Genomic DNA, 22,612 nt, shown 5'->3' on the forward strand with positions numbered 1-22,612 from the left:
GGGAGAGGCCCTTCAGCTGCCCTGAGTGTGGGAAGGCCTTTACCCACGTCTCTGCCCTGCGGAGCCACCGGCGTGTCCACACCGGGGAGAGGCCCTTTAGCTGCCCCGAGTGTGGGAAGGCCTTTACCGACATCTCCTCCCTGATGAGGCACCAGCGGGCCCACACGGGGGAGAGGCCCTTTAGCTGCCCCGAGTGCGGGAAGGCCTTTACCCACGTATCCTCCCTGATGAGGCACCAGCGGATCCACACAGGGGAGAGGCCCTTCAGCTGCCCCGAGTGTGGGAATGCCTTCAGCAATTCCTCCTCCCTGCTGACCCATCAGCGTGTCCACATGGGGGAGAGGCCGTTCACCTGCTCTCAGTGTGGGAAGGGCTTCACCTGCTCCTCCAACCTGCGGAGCCACCAGCGGATCCACACGGGGGAGAGACCCTTCAGCTGCCCCGAGTGTGGGAAGGCCTTTAGCGATTCCTCCAACCTGCTGACCCACCAGCGGATCCACACAGGGGAGAGGCCGTTCATCTGCTCTCAGTGCGGGAATGGCTTTATCCGCTCCTCCCACCTGCGGAGCCACCAGCGAGTTCACGTGCCATCGCAGGGGGATTGAGGGATTGACAGCCGAGTCCTATTATCGATTGGACCATCAACCCAGTTCCAGGGACTCCGGGTTTGAATCCCCCCACGACAGATGGCAGAATTGGTATTCGGTCAGAAATGTGGAGTTGGGAATCTAACGATGAGAGTGTTTCAGGGAGGGGGTGGTGCGGGGGAGAAAGCCCCCATCTGATTCACACTTGTTAGGGAAGGGAACTGCCATTGTGGGAAAGGATTCACTCAGTCGTTCCAGCTGCATCCTTTACCCGGTCTGGCCTACACGTGACTCCAGCAGTCTGGTTGACTCTACACTGCCCCTTCCTGGCAATGAAGTGGGGGGAAACTTACTTGGAGACAAGGTATGGGTTGAAATTGCTGAGTGAGGCAATACTTCCTCCAGGTTACGGCTTTACCAAGGATCCAATTACAAAGGGACAACTTGGTGCTGGCCAATAGTAAAGACAGTGAGGGGGGGGGGTCGGACAAGGGGAGGTGTGGTGTGTGCACTTTGACCTTGAGCTGTTCAAAAAGCAACTACTTTTTTCTCTGCCTTTTTGCTGGGGGGATCTGAAGCTGTAACAAAGTTGGGTTGCAATAAAGGTTACCTGAACTTACCACTGGGCTCAGACTCTCATTGAAAGCTTTGAGCACCAAGAAGTTTTTGTTTTAAAGCTGCTCATTTCTTTCAGCCTCCTGCACTAAGTTTAGAACAAAGAACATAGAACAATCGAGTGCAGAACAGGCCCTTTGGCCCTCAATGTTGCGTCGACCTGTGAACTATTCTCGTCCCCCTACACTATCCCAAAATCATCCATGCACTTATGTAAGGATTGTTTAAATCTCCCTAATGTGGCTGAGTTGACTACCTTAGCAGGTAGGGCATTCCGCTCCCTTACCACTCTGTGTAAAGAACTTGTCTCTGACATCTGTCTTAAAGCTATCACCCCTCAATTTGTAGTTATGCCCCCTTGTACACGCTGACGTGATCATCCTAGGAAAACGTCTTTCTCTGTCTACCCTATCTAATCCTCTGATCATCTTGTATGTCTCTATCAAATCCCCCCCACCCCCCCCCCCCCCCCTTAGCCGCCTTCTTTCCAATGAGAAAAGGCCCAAATCTCTCAGCCTTTCGTCATAAGACCTTCCCTCCAGACCAGGCAACATCCTGGTAAATCTCCTCTGCTTTTCCAATGCTTCCCTCCAGACCAGGACACATCCTGGTAAATCTCCTCTGCTTTTCAATGCTTCCACAATAGATGTAAGGCTCACTGGTCTATAATTACCTGGGTCATCTCTGCTGCCCTACTTGAACAAGGGCACAATATTTGCAATCCTCCAGTCCTCGGGTACTAAACCCGTAGACAATAACGACTCAAATATCAAAGCCAAAGACTCTGCTATCTCCTCCCTAGCTTCCCAGAGAATCCTCGGATAAATCCCATCCAGCCCAGGGGACTTGTCTACTTTCACTCCTTCTCAAATTGATAACACCTGTGTGTAACTAACCTCGATCCTTTCGAGTCTAATATCTCGTAACTCATTCTTTTCCTGAGTGAACACCGATACAGGGTCCATGCTCAACTTCTCACTTCTGTCCCTATTCCTACCCTAATCATCCTTTTATTCCTCACATATCTATAGAAAGCTTGAGCGATTTCCTGTATTCTATTTGCTAAAGGCTGCTCCTGTCCTCTCTTTGCTCTTCTTAACTCTCTCTTTAAATCCTTCCTACGTGATTTGTAATTCTCCATCGCCTCATCTGTTCCATCTTGCTTCATCAACACATAAGCCTCATGGAACAGCATCATAAGACACAGAACTTATATCAAAACATCAGTGTCATGCAACTGATAGAATATATTGAACAAACTTAGATAGTCTTCATCTCTTAGAATGGGTGTGGGCTTTGGTTCATTAATATGTAACACTTTTAGAGTACTCAGTACAGTTCTGTTGGCCCTGTAATAGGAAGAATACTATTAGAGAGGGTTTAATAAAGATTTACCAGGATGTTGTAAGGACTGGAGGGTTTGAGGTTATAAGGAGAGGCTGGGACTTTATTCACTGGAGCACAGGAAGTTGGGGGGGAGGGGTGACCTCATTGAGATTGATAAAATCATGAGGATTGGAGGTAAGGTGAATAACAAAGGGCTCTTGCTAAGCGTCGGCGAGCTCAAAACTAGGGGGCATTTTTTTTAATGTGAGGAGAGAGATTTAAAAGGAACCGGAGGGGCAACATTTTGAAAGAGGGTGATTTGCTTGTGGAATTAACTTGCTGAGGATGTGGTAGATGCAGGTACAGTGACAACATTGAAACAGCATTTGGAAGGGTACGTGAATGGAAAGGTTAGAGGGATATGGGCCAAATGCAGGCAAGTGGGACTGGTTTAGTTTGGAATCCTGGTCGGCATGAACGAATTGGACCGAAGTGTCTGTTTCTGTGCTGTATACCTTTATTGAAACCGGTAGAATTCTGAAAGGGGCTTGACAGGATAGATGCAGATAAAATGCTCCTTTGGTGGGGAGGGTCATCGAATTCCGACAATGTGGAAGCGGGCCATTCAGCCCATCGATTCCTCTCCTGCCCTCTGAACAGTATCCCACCCATACTCAACCCCTTACTGCGTATTTCCCATGGCCAAGCCACCCTAACCTGTACATCCCTGGTCACTATGGGTAACTTAGCACGGCCAATCCTCCCTAACCTACCACCCGAATCTATAACTTACCTTCTCAAGAATGTAATTTAAATGCAGAGCTTTTCTAAGAAAAATGTCAGTCTGACTCAACATTGGGACACAGACAGAATGCACACCTATTGTCTCTACTTATAAATAGGGCAACGTCTCTTCGAAATGTAGATTCATTTAGATATAACTGCGTCACTTTACATATTAAGATATCCCTTTGAATATGGAAATGTGTTGCTGGAAAAGCGCAGCAGGTCAGGCAGCCCTTCTTCAGGAAACAGGAGAATCGACGTTTCGGGCATTAGCCCTTCTTCAGGAAGGGCTAATGCCCGAAACGTCGATTCTCCTGTTCCCTCGATGCTGCCTGACCTGCTGCGCTTTTCCAGCAACACATTTCCATCTCTGATCTCCAGCATCTGCAGACCTCACTTTCTCCATCCCTTTGAATGTGCCCACATCCCTTTGAAATGTAATCTCGTCCATTTAAACCTCTTTATTTGCAGAAATACCCGTTAAAATGTCCGTGTCCCTTTAAAATGCAGATTTCCCCCTTTAGATATGACGCCGTTCCGTTAGATGTCGGAATATCTGTTTAAATTGAGCCGTGAGCTTTCCCAATGTAGACAGGGCTCCTGGAAACGTGGCAGTGTCCCCCCTGCAGCTGCAGAGCGAGACAGGAGAGTTTGTTTTTGTGAATGAGCAGTTGTAGCGCGAGGTGGCTGTTGCTTGGTGACGGTGAGGCCCGGCCTGGCCTGGCCCCGCCCACCCCCCCCCCCGTGCAGACGTCACGCGGGGGCGACGGCGGTTGGGAGGAGAAGTCGCTCGAGCGGGGAAGCGGCGGGAGGGCGGCCGTTAGGAAAATGGCGCCGTGCGGCCTGGGGCAGACACCCGACACTGGGCACCGCCGCCTTCCTGGTGCAGCTGCTGTGTCACGGCCACACCGGCCGGCTGGACAGCAGGCAGGAGCCGGTGACCATTCTGGAGGCGGATGGGGTTAAGGGCCTGCTTGGGAACTCGTCGGCCGCCTGGGTGGTGGAGTTCTACTGGTCGTGGGGCGGCCCCTGTGTCAACTATGGGGCCACCTGGAAGGTACTGGGCCCGGGAGGTGAAAGGTGAGGCAGGTTGTGGGGGGAACGGAGGGGAAGGAATGTGGGGCCTGTCCTGTCATAGTGACATTTTACACTCACTTTCCATCTGCTTTCACTGGCGTTTGTGCTGTTTGCCCCTCACTGTTTGTTTAATCCTTGTGCTGTTTGCCCCTCACTGTGTGTTTAATCCTTGTGCTGTTTGCCCCTCACTGTGTGTTTAATCCTTGTGCTGTTTGCCCCTCACTGTGTGTTTAATCCTTGTGCTGTTTGCCCCTCACTGTGTGTTTAATCCTTGTGCTGTTTGCCCCTCACTGTGTGTTTAATCCTTGTGCTGTTTCCCCCTCGCTGTGTGTTTAATCCTTGTGCTGTTTGCCCCTCACTGTGTGTTTAATCCTTGTGCTGTTTGCCCCTCACTGTGTGTTTAATCCTTGTGCTGTTTGCCCCTCACTGTGTGTTTAATCCTTGTGCTGTTTACCCCTCACTGTGTGTTTAATCCTTGTGCTGTTTACCCTTTGCTGTTACTTGTGCAATTGCTGAGGGTAGTGTGTAAATACTAGTGAAGGAGATTATGCACCAGCATGTCTATGTTCCTCAGGCATTGAAGGGGCAGGATCTGTTGAGAATGGTTGGTCAAGTGTTTGGTGTACTAAACCTTGTTAATATAGGTATAGTTATGATTTGGAGATGCCAGTGTTGGACAGGGATGTACAAAGTTAAAAATCACACAACACCAGGTTATAGTCCAACAGGTTTAATCAGCTGATGAAGTAGCATCGCTCCGAAAGCTAGTGTGCTTCCAATTAAACCTGTTGGACTATAACCTGGTGTTGTGATTTTTAACTGGGTATAGTTTGTTACTTGGAAAATATACTTTTTATTATTTAAAGTCATAGAGATGTACAGCACGGAAACAGACCCATTTGGTCCAACCTGTCCATGCCAGTCAAATATCCTAAATTAATCTAGTCACATTTGTCAGCACTTGGCTCATATCCCTCTAAACCCTTCCTATTCATAGACCCATCCAGATGCCTTTTAAATGCTGTAATTATACCGGCTTCCACTACTTCCTCTGGCAGTTCATTCCATACATGCACCACCCTCTGCATGGAAACGTTGCCCCTTAGGTACCTTTTATATCTTTCTGCTCTCGCCCTAAACCTGTGCCCTCTAGTTGTGAACTTCACCCCAACACTGAGGAAAAGACATAAAAACATTGAGCAGCCAGACAAATGCAAAAGCAATAAAATATCGAGACACATAGTGTAAAACAAATTATGGCTCTAATCCTTTTTGTTTTCTGAGGCATATGGACACTTAATCTGTCAATAACATCAGCATTGTTACAGAGCATATTGTGTACACTCCTCAGTGTCAACAAGCAGGGCACATGTTTGCCGGTGTCACCAAAACATTGGGCATGTTCCTCGCTGTTGGCAGAAAAGGGGCGAGACCTACTTTTGATGGACAAATAAGGAGCACTGGAGGACCAGAAGGAGAGTTGTCCTCATGCCAATTGGAGCTCCCCTATTGTCTGAATGCGGAAGGTGGACCATGAGTTTCTTAAGGTCCTGCTCCTCCTCTCACACTGAATGAAGATTGAGCTTCACCTCAGACTGCAACTTCCTTCCTCTGTCCAACATCTGTGAGTACAGCACTCTCTTTTCTCACCCCCTTTTCCATTTACGTTTCATTCTGGGGTTCAATTGTTGACTTGGAGCAACTGAAAGGAATGGGAATGAATCCAGACTCTGGAAAAGTTAGTCCATGCCTGTGTCTCAATTGGCAATACAGACAGACAGGAGTCTGTAAGAATGCAGCAAGCCAGGCAGTATCAGGAGGTGGAGAAGTCGACGTTTCGGGTGTAACCCTTGTTCAGGACTGGGGGTGAGTATAGGGAGAGCTGCAGAACAAGTGTATGCTGAGGGCAGGGTGATGAACTGGGGATAAGTGTAAATAGGTAGAGGGTACGACCTGGTTGGTGAATGTGAGGAAGGAACCTAGTTGGTGGCAGGGAGGTGGAGGGGCAGGGGCTCGGAAGGGAGGTTATTTGAAATTGGAGAACTCACTGTTGAGTCCTTCGGGCTGTGGACTGCTCAGGTGGAAGATGAGATGTTGTTCCTCCAATTTGCACTGTGGTTTGTTGTGGCAATGGATGGGGCCAAAAATGGTCATGTCAGAAAGGGAGTGGGAAGGGGAATGAAAATGGGTGGTGACTGGGAGGTCCGGTCGGCCTCTGCAGACCTTGCTGCGATGCTCGGTGAACCGTTCCCCAAGTTTATGCTCGTGCTCTCCGACGTAGAGAAGGCCACAGTTGGCAAATACAGTACCCCAACATAAAGTTACCGTCTTTGCTGTGAAAAAAAGTAGAAAGGTATATTGTTTAAATGGTGATATATTGGGATGTGGAGAAAGTGAGGACTGGAAATGCTGGAGATTAGAGTTAAAAAGTGTGGTGCTGGAAAAGCACAATAGGTCAAGCAGCATCCGAGCAGTAGGACAGTCAAGGTTTTGGGCGCAAGCCCTTCATCAAGAATGATGCGTGGATGTTCAGAGGGGCATCAGTGTCCTTCTGTGCCAGTTGTCAGACAGGTGCAGCAGGTAATGAGCAAGGCAAGTGGTGTATTAGCAAGAGGAATTAAGTTCAGAAGCGGGGATGTCTTCCTGCAGTTGGGGGGTCATTGAATATTCGAGGAGAAAGTGAGGTCTGCCGATACTGGAGATCAGAGCTGAAAATGTGTTGCTGGAACAGCGCAGCAGGTCAGGCAGCATCCAGGGAACAGGAGAATTGACGTTTGATTCCTAAAGAAGGGCTTATGCCCGAAACGTCGATTCTCCTGTTCCCAGGATGCTGCCTGACCTGCTGCGCTGTGCCAGCAACACATTTTCAGGTCATTGAATATATTCAAGGTTGAGTTCATCTGATTTTTATGTGGATGTTTATGGGGAAGGCAAGAAAATGGTCTTGAGACAAGTACAGAACCGAGTTACAGAACCATACAGCACAGAAACAGACCCTTCAGTCCAACTAGTCCATGCTGACTATGTTCACCAGCTAAACCAGTCCCACCTGCCAGTGTTTTGGCCCATACCCTTCTGAACATTTCCTAATCATGTAATTATCCAAATGTCTTTTAAACCTTGTAACTGTACCTGCACCCACCATTTCCTCTGGATATTCAGTCCACACGTGAACCACTCTGTATAGAAAAAATATTGTGCCCTTCAAGTCTTTTTAAAATCTCTTTCTCCTCTCACATTCAAAATTTGCTCCCTCATCTTGAAACCCCCAGCCTAGGGGAAGGACACCTGTCATTCACCTCATCTCTCCCCTCATGATTTTATAAACCTTGATAAGGTCACATCTCCACCTCCTATGCTCCAGTGAAAAAGTCCCAGCCCATCCACCTAGATGCAGGTAGATCCATATCCAGTCATGATCGGTTCAATGCTGGTCCCAATTCTCTCTCACGGTGTCCAGGACAGCAAGAGACCACAAGACATAGGAGCAGAAATTAGACCACCAGGTCTGCTCATTCCATTCAATCATCGCTGATCAGTTTCTCAATCCCATTCTTCCACTTTCAACAAAGTGAAAACGGACGGAGAGAGTGTGGGATGGATATTTTCCGCTTCTAGGGAAAATAGAGGAAAGAGAGTTCACTATAAATTAGAATTTTTGGGATCGGCTGATGAGCCGAGGAGTGTCAGTTGGAGTTTCATTTAGAGAAGTCTGAGGTTTGCATTTTGGTCAAGCAATCCAGGCAGGACTGATGCAGTTAGGGGAATGTTGCAAAATAAAGAGACCTTGGAGTGCAGGTTCATAGTTCCTTGAAAGTGGAGTCTCAGGTGGATAGAATAATGAAGAAGGCGTTTGGTTTGCTTTCCTTCATTGCTCAGAGCATTCAGTATAGGAGTTGGGAGGTCATGTAATACACCCTTCCCCCTCAAATGTGTGGTATCTAACTGCTTCATTGTTTCTAGTGAATACAGCCCATACCTCCCGCTACTGCCATAACATGAAAGCACTAGCTTTTGGAGTTCTGCTCTTTCATCAGGTGGTTGTGGAGAATAAGATCATGATCACAGAATTTATAGCCAAAGGAGTCCAGTGTCATGGAGATGTGATACATTAAACAATTTAGATTAAATCTTCCATCTTTTAGAATGGGGTTCTGTTCTTTGGTATGTTAATCCCAGAACCTGTTTTCAGTAACTTTCTCAAGAACGTAATTTAAATGCAGAGCTTTTCTATCCAAAATGTCAGGCTGACTCGACATTGGGACCCAGACAGAATTCACACCGATTGAAGGGTAGGCTGGGACTTTTTTCACTGGAGCACAGGAGGTTGAAAGGTGAAGGTGTCGGGTGCCTCGTTAGCAAGTTTGCAGATGACGCTCAGATTGATGGAATATCAGATAGTGAAGGGGACTGTCAGATGATACTGCAGAATATAGATTGGAGAGTTGGGAAGAGAAATGGAGTTTAATCCAGACAAATGCGAGGTGATGCATTTTGGAAGGTGCAATTCGAGAGCAAACTATACATTAAATGGGAAGGTCCTGGGGGAAATTGATGTACAGAGAGATCTGGGTGTTCAGATCTATTGCCATCTTCAGAGAACAATGTCTGTCAGTAGAGTGGTTAAGGCAGCATACAACATGCTTTCCATCATCGGACGGAGTATTGAGTACAAGAGCTGGCAGGCCATGTTGAAGTTATATAAGATTTTGGTTCGGCCACATTTGGAATACTGCTGTACAATTCCGGTAGCCAGATTTCCCAAAGGATGTGGATGCTTTGGAGAGGGTGCAGAGGAGGTTCACCAGGATGTTGCCTGTTATGGAGAGCGCTAACTATGAGGAGAGGTTGAGTAGATTAGGAGTATTTTCATTGGAAATAAGGAGGTTGAGGAGGGGTCTTGATTGAGGCCTATAAAACCATGAGGCATGTAGACAGGGGTGGATAGGAAGAATTTTTTTTCCCCCATAGGGGAAGACTTAATTACTAGGAGTCACGAGTTCAAAGTGAGAGGGGAAAGGTTTGAGGAAGATCTACATGGAAAGTTCTTTACGCAGAGGGTGGTGGGTGCCTCATGCAGTGGAGGCAGTAGGGCTGGGATCGATAGCGTCATTTAAGATGTATCTAGACAGATACATGAATCGGCAGGGAGCAAAGGGATACAGATCCTTAGAAAATAGGCGGCAGGTTTAGATAGAGAATCTCGATCAGCATAGCCTTGGAGGGCTGAAGGGCCTGTTCCTGTGCTGTAAGGTTCTTTGTTCTCTTTATAGAGGTTTCCAAAACCATGAGGGGCATAGATAAGGTGAACGGCATGTGTCATTTCAAGATTAGGCCGCAAATTAAGGTGAGAGGAGAAAGATTTTAATAAGAGATGAGGAGCACCTTTTTTGTAAACAGAGTGGTTTGTGTGTGGAATAAATGTCCAGAGGAAATAGTGGATGCTGGTTGTGTAACAACGTTTAAAAGACATTTGGAAAAGTACATGAATAGGAAAGGTTCAGGGGGATATGTGCCAAATACAGGTAGGTGGGACTAGTTTAGTTGTGAATATAGTCAGCATGGACTAGTTGGGCTGAAGGGTCTGTTTCTGTGCTGTATGACCCTTTAACTGTTCTGTACTGGTCTTAAAATCATTTTACTTGCCTTCCCCCAGAAACATCCACTTCTTTCTTGTTCTAAAATCAGACGAACTCAGCCTTGAATATATTCAATGACCCCCTAACTGCAGAGACTTCTGAACTCATTTCCTCTTGCTGATATACCACTTGCCTTGCTGATTGCTTGCTGCACCTGTCTGACAACTGGCAGTGACTGGTGTGGAAGGATGCTGAGGCCACTTTTTACATCCACACATCATTCCTGAGGAAGGGCTCATGCCTGAAACGTTGATTCTCCTGCTTCTCGGATGCTGTCTGATCTGCTGTGCTTTTCCAGTGCCACACTTTTCAACTGTCATCTCCAGCATCTGCAGTCCTCACTTTCTCCGCATCCCAATATGTCACCATTTAAACAACGCACCTCCTTTCAGCAGTTATTTGTTCGTAACTGAGGCTATAATTTCACGCTGTGGGACTGCATTTGCCATGTGTTTGCCAATTGAGATTCAGACCTGGACCAACGTTTCCCGACTCTGTCCCCTCCCTGGATTCACTCACTTTCTTCAGTTGCTGCAAGTCAACAATTGGCTTCTCATTGGTCCATTTGAAGAAGGATTTGCGCCATTTTTGCAGACAGCAAAGAGTGTGAATAGCTTTTGCTGAACCAGCATGGAAACAGAACCTTCGGTCCAACCCGTCCATGCCGACCAGATATCCCATCCCAATCTAGTCCCACCTGCCAACATTTGGCCCATATCCCTCCAAACCCTTCCTATTCATGTACCCATCCAAATGCCTCTTAAATGTTACAATTGTACCAGCCTCCACCACTTCCTCTGGCAGCTCATTCCATACACGTACCACTTTCTGTGTGAAAAAGCTTCCCAGTAGGTCTCTTTTATATCTTTCCCCTCTCACCCTAAACCTATACCCTTGACTTCTGGACTCCCCCACCCCAGGGAAAAGACTTTGTCTATCTATCCTATCCATGCCCCTTTTGTAAACCTCAGCTTCCGACGCTCCAGGGAAAATAGCCCCAACCTGTTTAGCCTCTCCCTATACCTCAAATCCTCCAACCCTGGCAACATCCTTGTGAATCTTTTCTGAACTCTTTCAAGTTTCACAAAATCTTTCCAATAGGAAGGAGACCAGAATTGCACACAATATTGCAACAGTGGCCTAACCAATGTCCTGTACAACAGCCACATGACCTCCCAACTTCTGTACTCAATCCTCTGACCAATAAAGGAAAGCATACCAAACACCACCTTTACAGTTCTATCTATCTGCAACGCCAGTTTCAAGGAGATATGAACCTGCACTCTGAGGTGTCTTCGTTCAGCAACACTCCCTAGGACCTTACCATTAAGTGTATAAGTCCTGCTAAGATTTGCTTTCCCAAAATGCAGCACCTCACATTTATCTGAATTAAACTCCATCTGCCACTTCTCAGCCCATTGGCCAATCTGGTCAAGATCCTGTTGTAATCTGAGGTAACCCTCTTCACTGTCCACTGCACCTCCAATTTTGGTATCATCTGCAAACTTACTAACTGTACCTCTTATACTCGCATCCAAATCATTAATGTAAATGACAAAATGTAGAGGGCCCAGCACCGATCCTTCTGGCACTCCACTGGTCACAGGCCTCCTGTCTGAAAAAGACTCCTCCACCACCACCCTCTGTCTTCTACCTTTCAGCCAGTTCTGTATCCAAATGGCTAGTTCTCCCTGTATTCCATGAGATCTAATCTTGCTAATCAGTCTCCCATGGGGAACCTTGTCGAACGCCTTACTGAAGTCTATATGGATCACATCTACCGCTCTGCCCTCCTCAATCCTCTTTACTTCCTCAAAAACTCAAAATTTGAGATATGATTTCCCACACAAAAAGCCATGTTGACTATCCCTAATCAGTCCTTACCTTTCCAAACACATGTACATCCTGTCCCTCAGGACTCCCTCCAACAACGTGCCCGCCACCGATGTCAGGCTCACTGGTCTATAGTTCCCTGGCTTGTCCTTACCACCCTTCTTAAACAGTGGCACCACATTAGCCAACCTCCAGTCTTCTCCTAGCAGATTTAAAGTGTCCAAATGCCACAATTTCTTCCCCCGTCACTCAACACAACCGCGCATGCTCCTTTCTGTGTTTGATGTTCATCTTCCCTATAACCCTCATGATTTTATAAATCTCAAATGAGGTCACCCCTCAACCTCCTGTGCTCCAGTGAAGAGTGTCTCAGCCTCTCCTTACAACTCAAACCCTCCAGTCCTGGCAACATCCTGGTAAATCTTTACTGAACCCTTTCTAATAGAATTCTTCCTATTACAGGGCCACCAGAAGCGTTCTCAGTACTCTACAAGTGGCTTCACCAACATCCTGTACAACTTCAACATTATGTCCCAGCTCCTTTATTCAATGGTGTGAACAATTAAGGTAAGTGTGTTGAATGCCTTCTGAAGCTTCCTTCCAACCAGTGATGCAACTTTCAAAGAAGTATATATCTGAACCCCCCCCACCATATCCCTCTGTACAAGCCCGGCCCTTCCTTATTTTGGCAAAATGCAACCCCTCACCTTTTATCTATACACATGTTCTCTCTCAGACATACACACATACACGCCCCCCCCAACACACACACCCTTTCACAGGCTTCTCCTCCATCACACTCACTTTACCAAGCATGTGCACACATACTCTCTTACACGCGCACTCATGCTGCACACATACATATAACAATGTGGTGCATTTGCAGAATTATATTTGCAGATATATTCAATTTTGCACAAAACGCACAATATGCAGGTAGTCAATCCATGTAATATTTTATAAATTCATAGTTTGGAAATAGAACCAGTCCGATTTAAGATTGGGATACTCTCACACCTTTCATGCATTGTCTGGACTGAGATGTCACCTGTTTTTTAAAAAGACCTTAAGTGATCTTGAGAATATGACTTAATAGTAGTACTGCGATGTACACATTAATGAATTAAAACCTGCAACCCATTCTAAAAGATGAAAGATTTAACAACAATCTACGTTTGTCAATATATCATCAGTTGCATGACATTGATCTTTTGCTCTTAACTCCGTGTCTTATGATCCTGCTCCACAGTTACCCGATGAAGGAGCAGCACTCCGAAAGCTGGTGCTTCCAAATAAACCTGTTGGACTATAACCTGGTGTTGTGATTTTTAAACCGTGTCCAACCTAGTCCAACAGCAGCACCTCCACCTCGTTTCTAGTGAACACAGCCCATACTTCCCAGTGCTGCCAGTAAACTGCCGATGAAACGATGCACTCCTGAAAAATTTATAGTATCTAACGAAACCAGCTACTCATTCACTGCTCCATCTTATACACAACATTGGAAACTTAGTGCAGAAGGCTGCAAGAAATGAGCAGCTTTAAAACAAAAACTGCTTGGAGCTTTCAATGAGAGCCTGAGCCCAGCAGTACGTTCTGGTTACCGTTTATTTTGTGTCCCAACATGGTTACAGCTTCAGATCCCCCACCCCCCTCCCCCAGCAAAAAGGGCAGAGAAAGAGTAGCTGTTTTTTAGACAACTCCACAACAGGGGAAAGGAGCAAAGGGCGGGGCAAGGCCAACAGCAGGCCCCCACACTATGCCTGCATTGCCTTGCACAGTTTACAAATATCCCTTCCCCTTCAGAGACTCCCCACATTGTGGGAGCAGGCCAACTGGCCCAAAGACTACACACCGATCCTCCGAAAGGTAACCCACCCACACAATTCCCCTATTGCTCAACATTTACCCCTGACTAATGCACCTAACCTGCACATCCCTGGGCACTATCTGAACCTGGACAAAGTTAAAAATCTCACAACACCAGGCTAAGTCCGACAGTTTATTTGGAAACACGAGCTTCGGAGCACTGCTTCATCAGGTGATTGTGGACAATAAGATCATATGGCACAGAATTTATAGGAAAACATTACAGTGCCCTGCCACTGAACTGATATATTGAACAAACCTGGATTGTTAAGTCTTTCATATTTTAGAATAGGTTGCAGCAATCATTAATTAGATTACTTACAGTGTGGAAACAGGCCCTTCGGTCCAACAAGTCCACACCGCCCCGCCGAAGCGCAACCCACCTATACCACCTACATTTACCTTTTACCTAACACTACGGGAAATTTAGCATGGCCAATTCACCTGACCTGCACATCTTTGGACTGTGGGAGGAAACCAGAGCACCCGAAGGAAACCCACACAGTCAGTCGCCTGAGGCGGGAATTGAACCCAGGTCTCTGGAGCTGTGAGGCAGCAGTGCTAACCACTGTGCCACCGTGCCGCCCACTAAACAAAAACAAACATTGCATAGGGCTTTCTGATAGGAAGGAAACCAGAATTGCATGCAATATTCCAACTGTACAGCTGTAACATGACCTCCCAACTCCTGTACTCAATACTCTGACCAATAAAGGAAAGCATACCAAATGCCATCTGCACTATCCTATTGACCTGCAACTCCATTTTCATAGAGCTGTGAACCTGCACTCCAAGGTCTTTTTGTTCAGCAACACTCCCTCGGACCTTACCATTAAGTGTACAAGTCCTTCTAAGATTTGCTTTCCCAAAATGCAGCACCTCACATTTACCTAAATTAGATTCCACTTGCCACTTCTCAGCCCATTGGCCCATCTGATCAAGATCCCATTGTAATCTGAGGTAACCTCCTTCGTTGTCCACGACACCTCCAATTTTGGTGTCATCAGCAAACTTACTTACTATACCACTTATGCTCACATCCAAAAGGTAGTGGGCCCATTATCTATTTTCAAAGTGGAATTTACAATATATTACATGTATTGACTGCCTGCAGATTGTGCAGTCTTTGAGCAAAGTAGAATGTATTTGCAAACATCATGCTACAAAGACAAACTCCCCCCATGGATGATCTATCATGTGTGCATGAGATAGAGAAAAAGTCCATGTCCGTGCTGTATATCTCTGTCTATTTGATAACAGATGCTTTATTCCTGTTGGTGTAAATGTTGTTGTAATTCATAGCTGGGTACTAATAGATGTAAGGGTGACAGAATTCCTCAAGTAGGGCACTGTAAGATTCCTGAGAGACCCCTATTCCTGGTTTACTTCCTCATGAACAAACATTAAGCACGTGCGCCTATTTATGATTTTTGTTTCATTTTTTCTTGTTTGATTCCCTGCTATGACTGCACCTTGTATCAGGATGGTTTACAGGCTGGGAGATTGTGGGTTGGGTCTTGATTGAATATTTTATCGTTCCAGAAGTTATAAAAGGCGGGGTCAAAGCTTTAACAGAAATCCAGCAGAGCTGAGAACAGACCGACATCTTAGTCTGTGGGAACAGGAGGATCAACACAGGACAGAGAAATCAGAGCCTGAAATCTGAGCTGACACCAGACCACCGTGTGATCAGTGCTTTGATTTGCAGCATCCTTCTACATCAGTCAATGCCAGTTGTCAGACAGGTGCAGCAAGGCAAGTGGTATATTAACAAGCTGAACTGAGATTAGAAGTGGGGATGTCTTCCTGCAGTTAGAGGGTCATTGAATATATTCAAGGCTGAGTTCATCTGATTTTTGAACAATAAAGTGTGGATTTCTTTGTGCGCAGGAGGTGTTTTTTTTTATTTTGAATGGTTTATGTGTTGGATGCAGGTACAGTATCCACGTTGAAGGTGGAAGGCAAGAAAATGCTTTTAAGACCACGACAGAACAGTTACGTGAGACAGCACAGAAACGGACCCTTCAGTCCAACTATTCCATGCTGCCTACGTTCTCAAACTAAACTGGTGCCACTTGCCAGTGTTTGGCCCATATCCCTCCGCACCGTGCCTCTTCATATACTTATCCAAATGTCTTTTAAACGTTGCATCTGAATGTGCATCCACCATTTCCTCTTTACATTCACTCCACACGTGAACCACTCTGTTTATAAACAAACTTTTCCTGATTCTGTCCACTCCGTGAGTTCATTCCCTTTCCTTTCGGTTGCTGCAAGTCGTAAATTGAAGCCCAGAATGAAAATCATGGAAAAGGAGTTGTGAAGAGAGTACCATACACTCAGATGGTTGACAGAATAAGGAGGTTACAGTCTGGAGCAAACTCAATCTTCATTCAGAGAGAGCAGCAGCAGCTTCCGAAGCTCATGTTCCAACGTCTGCATTCAGACAATAGGAAGGCTCTGATTGGCAGGAGGACCAGTCACCTTCCGGTCCTCCAGGGCTCCTGACTGGCCTCTTTCACTACCCTGTCTCCCAATGATGCAACTTTCAAAGAACTATGTACCTGATTTGGAGATGCCGCTGTTGGACTGGGGTGTGCGAAGTTAAATTTCACACAATACCAGGTGATACTCTAACAGGCTCATTTGTAAGCACTAGCATTTGGAGCACTGCTCTTTCATCAGGTGGTTGTGTCTTATGATCCTGTTCCACAAACACCCAATGAAGAAGCTCGTGCTTCCAAATAAGCCAGTTGGACGATAACTGGTATTGAGTTTTAACTTTATCCACCCCAGTCCAACACCGGCACCTCCACATCATGTCTAGTGAACCAAGCACGCACTTCTCAGTGCTGCCAGGAAACTACAATGCTGATGACATTGCACCCCTGAAAATTTTACAATTTCTAACAATGCTGGCTACTAATTCACTGCTGCAACCAATACACAACATTGGAAACATAGTACAGGAGACTGTCAGAAATGAGCACAGCAGGTCAGGCAGCATCTGAGGAGCAGGAACATCAACGTTTCTGGCAAAAACCTGAGGAAGGACTTTTGCCCGAAATGTCAATTTCCCTGCTCCTCGCACGCTGCCTGACCTGCAGTGCTTTGCCAGCACCACTCTAATCTTGACTCTGATCTCCAGCATCAGCAGTTCTCACTTTCACATGTAAAATTAGCAATTTTAAAACAAAAACCTGTTGCAGTTTAAAGCTCTCAGTGAGAGTCTGAGCTCAGGTAATCTTTATTGTGACCCAACTTTGTTACAGCTTCAGAATCTCCCAGCAGAAAGGCGTAGCAAAAGTAGCAATTTTTAAAAAATAGCTCAAGGTCAAAGTGCAACCCCTCATTTCTTCATTATTGGTCACCACTGAGTCGTCCCTTTGTAACTGCATCCTTGGTACAGCCTTAACCTGGAGGAAGTATTGCCTCACTCAGCAATTTCAACCTGTATTCCAATCAAGTTGGATGAGCAGCGTAGAGTCCACCAGACTATTGTGGGGCTGGAGTCACATGTAGGCCAGACCGGGTAAAGGATGCAGCTGGGACGACTGCTCTAATAACTGCTCAAGTCTTCCCTAAAAAAGAACTGAGTGAATCAGATGGGGGTTTTCTTCCACCCCCACCCCACCAACAATGGTTTCACCGTTAGATTCTGAACTCCAGATTTCTGACCAAATTCGAATTCCATCATCTGTGTGGACCCGTTGGTGCCTCAACAGGTTGGAGGATTCACGGAATGTCCTTCTGCACTCGGGGCAGCTGAAGGGTCTCTCCCCCGTGTGGACCCACCGGTGCCTCAGCAGGGCAGAGGCCTGGGTAAAGGCCTTCCTGCACTCAGGGCAGCTGATTCCCTGCTGTGACTACACTGTGCCTGGATTGTTGACTGGCTGGGAGATTGTGGATTGAGGCTTGATTGACTAAATGTTTGTTTGTCCCAGAAGGTGTAGAAGGGGTGGTTCAGAGCTTCAACAGACATCCAGCAGAGCTGAGAACAGACAGACATCCACGTGCCTTTTAAATGTTGTAATTGTGCCAGCCTCCACCACTTCCTCTGGCAGTTCGTTCCATACATGCACCACCCTCTGAAGTGATTGCCCCTCCAATCTCTTAAATCATTCCACTCTCACCTCAAACATATGCCTTCTAGTTTTGGACTGCCATACCCTGGGGAAAAGACCTTAGGGTTTCCCTTCTATCCATGGCCCTTACAAAGGTCTATAAGTTTACCCCTCAGCCTCTGATGCTCCATGGAAAATGCCCCTGGCCTATTCTTTTCTGACCCCTTTCAAAGTTTCATAACATCTTTCCTACAGCAGGGAGACCAGGACTAACTGCAGTATTCCAAAAGTGGCTTAACCAACATCCTGGACAGCCACAACATGACCTCCCAACTCATCTACTCAATGCTCTGACCAACAAAGGCTATCCTGTCTACCTGAGAACTATGGAACCTGCACTCCAAGGTCTCTTTGTTCTGCAACACTCCTCTTAACTGTGTCAGTCCTGCCTGGATTGCTTGACCAAAATGCAACAACTCACATTTCTCCAAATTAAATTCCATCTACCACTCTTTGGCCCATCCGATCAATTCTAATTTATAGCGAACTCACTTTTCTCTCTCATTCCCTAGAAGCTGAAAATCTCCATCCCACACACACACTCCCTTCATTCTCACTTTGCTGACCCTAATCCCTGCTGTACCTCATCCTGAAGGGTCTGGTTCATGCTGATTAACAGGCGCACACTCGGGGGGGGGGGTTCTAATTGAAACATACATAATCTTCAAAGCCCGGACAGAGTGGACATTGCAAAGATGTTTCCATTAGTAGGACAGACTCGGGCCAGAGCGCACAGCCTTAGAGTAAAGGGAAGACCTTTTAGAACGGAGAAACTTCTTCAGCCAGAGAGCGGTGAATCTGTGGAATCTATTTCCACAGAAGGCTGTGCAGGCCAGGTCACTGAGGATATTTAAAACTGAGACAGATAGGTTCTTGAGTATCAAGGGGATCAAAGGTTACGGGGAGAATGGGGCAGGTGGGACTAGTTTAGTTTGTGAACACAGTCAGCATGGTCTAGTTGGATTGAAGGGTCTGTTTGTGCTCTCTGGCTCTGTAACTGTTCTAAACTGGTCTTGAAACCATTTTCATGCCTTCCTCTTGTTCAAAAATCCAATTAAGATCATGGCTAATCTATTCACCATCTGAGATCCTCCTCCCTGCATTGTCCCAACTACCCTTAATTCCCCTACCATTGCAAAAACCCATCCAATTGTGTCTTGAATATACTTAATGAAGCTGCCTCTACTGCTTCCTTGGGCAAAGAATTCCATAGATACACTACACTCCAGGAAAAGCAGTTCCTCCTCATCTCTGTCCTACATTTACTCCTCCTAATCTTGAGCCTGGTTTCATTCACCAGCAGAAATGACTCAATAAGTAGAGTTTCATCCTCACAGTGCAATGAATTCCCACTTTGCACCAAAACCTCGGATTTACTCACTCACTCAGTTGCTGTCTCACAAATGCAAGATTTCATTGTACCTTCTACTCCCATTAAGGGCAAAGCATCTTTGAAAAGTCCTCAGAAACACTTCTGCTCTCATCGAAGATGATTAGAGTCATACAGCACAGAAACAGACCCTTTGTCCATCCACATTAAGGGCAAAGCATCTTTGAAAGCTGCTCTGAAACTCCAGCCTTCACAATCACACTTCTGCTCTCACTGAAGATGATTAGAGTTATATAGAACCGAATCAGACCCTTTGTCCATCCACACATCATTCCTGATGAAGTGCTCGGGACCGAAATGTCGACTCCCCTGGTCCTCAGATGCTGCCTGACTTACCACCTTTTTCAGCACCACACTTTGACTCTCATCTCCAACATCTGCAGTTCTCACTTTCTCCACATCCCACAGTATCACCATTTAAACAATACATCTCCTTCCTGCTTTTTTGTTTCATAGCAAAGACTATAACTTCACATTGAGATACTGCATTTGCCACGTGTTTGTAAATTGTGGTCTTCTCGACTTCGGGGAGACTGAGCATAAACTTGGGGAACGGATTGGCGAGCATCACAGCTGGGTCCGCAGAGGCTGACCAGACCTCCCAGTCACCATCGATTTTAATTCCCCTTCCCACTCCCTTTCTGACAAGAACATCATAGGCTTCCTCTATTGCCACAACGAACCAAACCGCAAATTAGGGAACAACACCCCATCTTCCGCCCGGGCAGACTATAGCCTGCAGGACCCAACATCGAGTTCTCCAATTTCAAATAACTTCCCTTTCCATCACCCGACTCCCTTCTCAGCCCCATGCCCCTCACTACCACTCCTTCCTGCCACCAACCTGATTTCTTCCACCCAATGATTAATCTGACCGATTCTTCACCTATCCCCACTTTAGCCCCCGGCCCTGGCACCAATCCCCAGTCCTGAAGAAGGGTTACACCCGAAATATCGACTTCTACACCTCGTGATACTGCCTGATTTGCTGTGTCCTTCCAGCCTCCTGTCTGTCTATTTTGCCAATTGAGACACAGACCTTGATCACTTTTCCATAGTCCGTCCCCTCCCTGGGTTCAATCCCTTTCCTTTCAGTTGCTGTAAGTCAACAATTGAACTCCGGAAAGAAATAGAAATGGCAAAGGGGGCGAGAAAAGAGAGTGCTGTACTCACAGATCTTAGACAGAGAAAAGAATTTGCAGTCTGGGTGAAGCTCAATGTTGATTCAGAAAGAGGAGCAGGAGTAGCAGCTTCAGAAATTCATGGTCCAACTTCCGCATTCAGACAATGGGGTGGCTCTGATTGGCAGGAGGACCAGTTTTGTTTTGGTCCTCCACGGTTCCCTATTGGACCATCAAAGGAAGGTCGCGCGCCATTTTTTGCGGAAAGCGATGAGCATGCCCAGTGTTTAGCTGATACCGGTGGGCATGTGCACTGCGTTACTGACACCGGGAAACATGCGCAGTATGCTCACTAGGGATGCTGGTGTTCCTGTCAGATTTTAAGAGTCCAAATGCCAATACGACAAAAAAGGGGTCGAGCTACAATTTGTTTTTCCCTGTGATTCGACATTGTATTGTTTTTGCATTCTGTCTGGCTGCTCAACTTTTGTATGTCTTTTCCCCACGTTGCGCGAGTCCAGAAGTGGAGGGCATGGGTTTAGGGTGAGAGGGGAAAGATTTCTGAGGGGCAACCTTTTTGCACAGAACGCTGGTGCGTGTCAGCCAGAGGAAGTGGTGGAGGCTAGTACAATGATAATATTTAAAATGCATCTGGATGGGGATATGAATAGGACAGATTCAGAGGGATAAGGGGCCAAATGCTGGCAAATGGGTGACTAGATTAATTTAGGATATCTGGTCGGCATAGACCGAAGGGTATGTTTCTGTGCTCTGTTTCGCTATTTCTAGATAGTTGGAACCAACTTCACAAGACGAGGACTAGGCCATTGACCCCTTACAGTCAAGATCAGAGTGGTGCTGGAAATGCACAGCAGGTCAGGCAGCATCCAAGGAGCAGGAACATCAACGTTTCAGGCAAAAGCCTCGAATGCTGCCTGACCGGCTGTGCTTTTCCAGCACCACTCTAATCTTGACTCTAACCTCCAGCATCCGCAGTGCTCACCTTCGCCCATTCACCCCTTCCAGCCTGTCCTGAGCGGTGGCCTGACTGCGTTTATTTCAGTGAAAGAATCAGATAGATTTCAGCAGCTCTTTTAAAAAACTTGAACACGCTTTCTGGCTTTAACGATGTTTCTGAAGATATCATTTTAGGTTTAGGGTGTAGGTTTGATATCCAGACGTTTCATCACCTGGCTAGGTAACATCTTCAGTGGCGACGCCAAGTGAAGCGAAGCTGTTGTCTCCTGCTTTCTATTTATATCTTTCTCCTGGATGGGGTTCCTGGGGTTTGTGGTGATGTCATTTCCTGTTCGTTTTCTGAGAGGCTGATAGATGGTATCTCGGTCTATGTGTTTGTTTATGGCGTTGAGGTTGGAGTGCCAGGCCTCTAGGAATTCTCTGGCAAGTCTTTGCTTAGCCTGCCCCAGGATAGATGTGTTGTCCCAGTCGAAATGGTGTTTTCTTTCATCCATGTGTAGGGCTACGAGGCCTGGCACTCCAAGCACAACACCATAAACAAATACATAGATCTAGATGCCATCTATCAAACCCTCAGAAAACGAACAGGAAATGACATCACCACATACCCCAGGAACCCCATCCAGGAGAAAGATATAAATAGAAAGCAGGAGACACAGCTTCGCTTCACTGGGAGGTCGCCACTGATGATGTTACCTAGCCAGGTGATGAAACGTCTGGATATCAAACCTACAGCCCAGCGAGCAAACCTAGACCCTAAACCTCAACCTGAGCTACAAACCTTGCAAAAATCATTTTAGGTATTTTCAATTTTGAAGATCAGCCATTTCTCACCCCTCCCAACTCCCAGGTAGAGTCATTACTATCCATTATCTCTCTCTCTCTCTCTCTCTCTCTCTCTCTCTCTCTCTCTCTCTCTCTCTCTGTCATTTGAAGGGCTTGATACAGCGGTCAAAGATGGTTCGAGGCTTGAGAAAAGACGGGTGTGGTGGGGGCTGGGGAGAATAGAGACCAAAAGGATGGGGGACAGAGAAAGAGAGAAAATGGTGGTCAGAGGGTGGGGGTAGAGAGAGAGAATGAGTGGGGTTGATAGAGAGATTGAGTGGGGGAGAGAGAGTGGGCATGGCGGAGAGGTGGGGAAGGGCAGGATGTTACTAGGCACACATACACAAGATGGCTACTGAGCCATCAGTTGGCCAACTTGACACACAAGATGGCCGCTGGATCACAATATGGAGAAAAACAGCAGAGCAGATACAGACACTGC

The 22,612-nt window shown here is 46.5% G+C and overlaps 1 long non-coding RNA gene across 1 annotated transcript in view; it reads left to right on the plus strand.

Annotated features, from left to right (window-relative positions):
• The first annotated feature begins 4,251 nt into the window (after positions 1-4,251).
• LOC148144018 (uncharacterized) overlaps positions 4,252-22,612 on the plus strand; it is a 30,667-nt gene continuing 12,306 nt past the window's right edge. The window contains exons 1-2 of the long non-coding RNA XR_015751371.1: positions 4,252-4,394; positions 12,326-12,430. This is a non-coding gene — a long non-coding RNA (uncharacterized LOC148144018). The remainder of the gene's footprint in view (positions 4,395-12,325; positions 12,431-22,612) is intronic.

This window comes from Chiloscyllium plagiosum, unplaced genomic scaffold (assembly GCF_037043375.1).
Source record: "Chiloscyllium plagiosum isolate Xiang-an unplaced genomic scaffold, Cpla_swu_hap1 HiC_scaffold_27, whole genome shotgun sequence".
NCBI lineage: Eukaryota > Metazoa > Chordata > Chondrichthyes > Orectolobiformes > Hemiscylliidae > Chiloscyllium > Chiloscyllium plagiosum.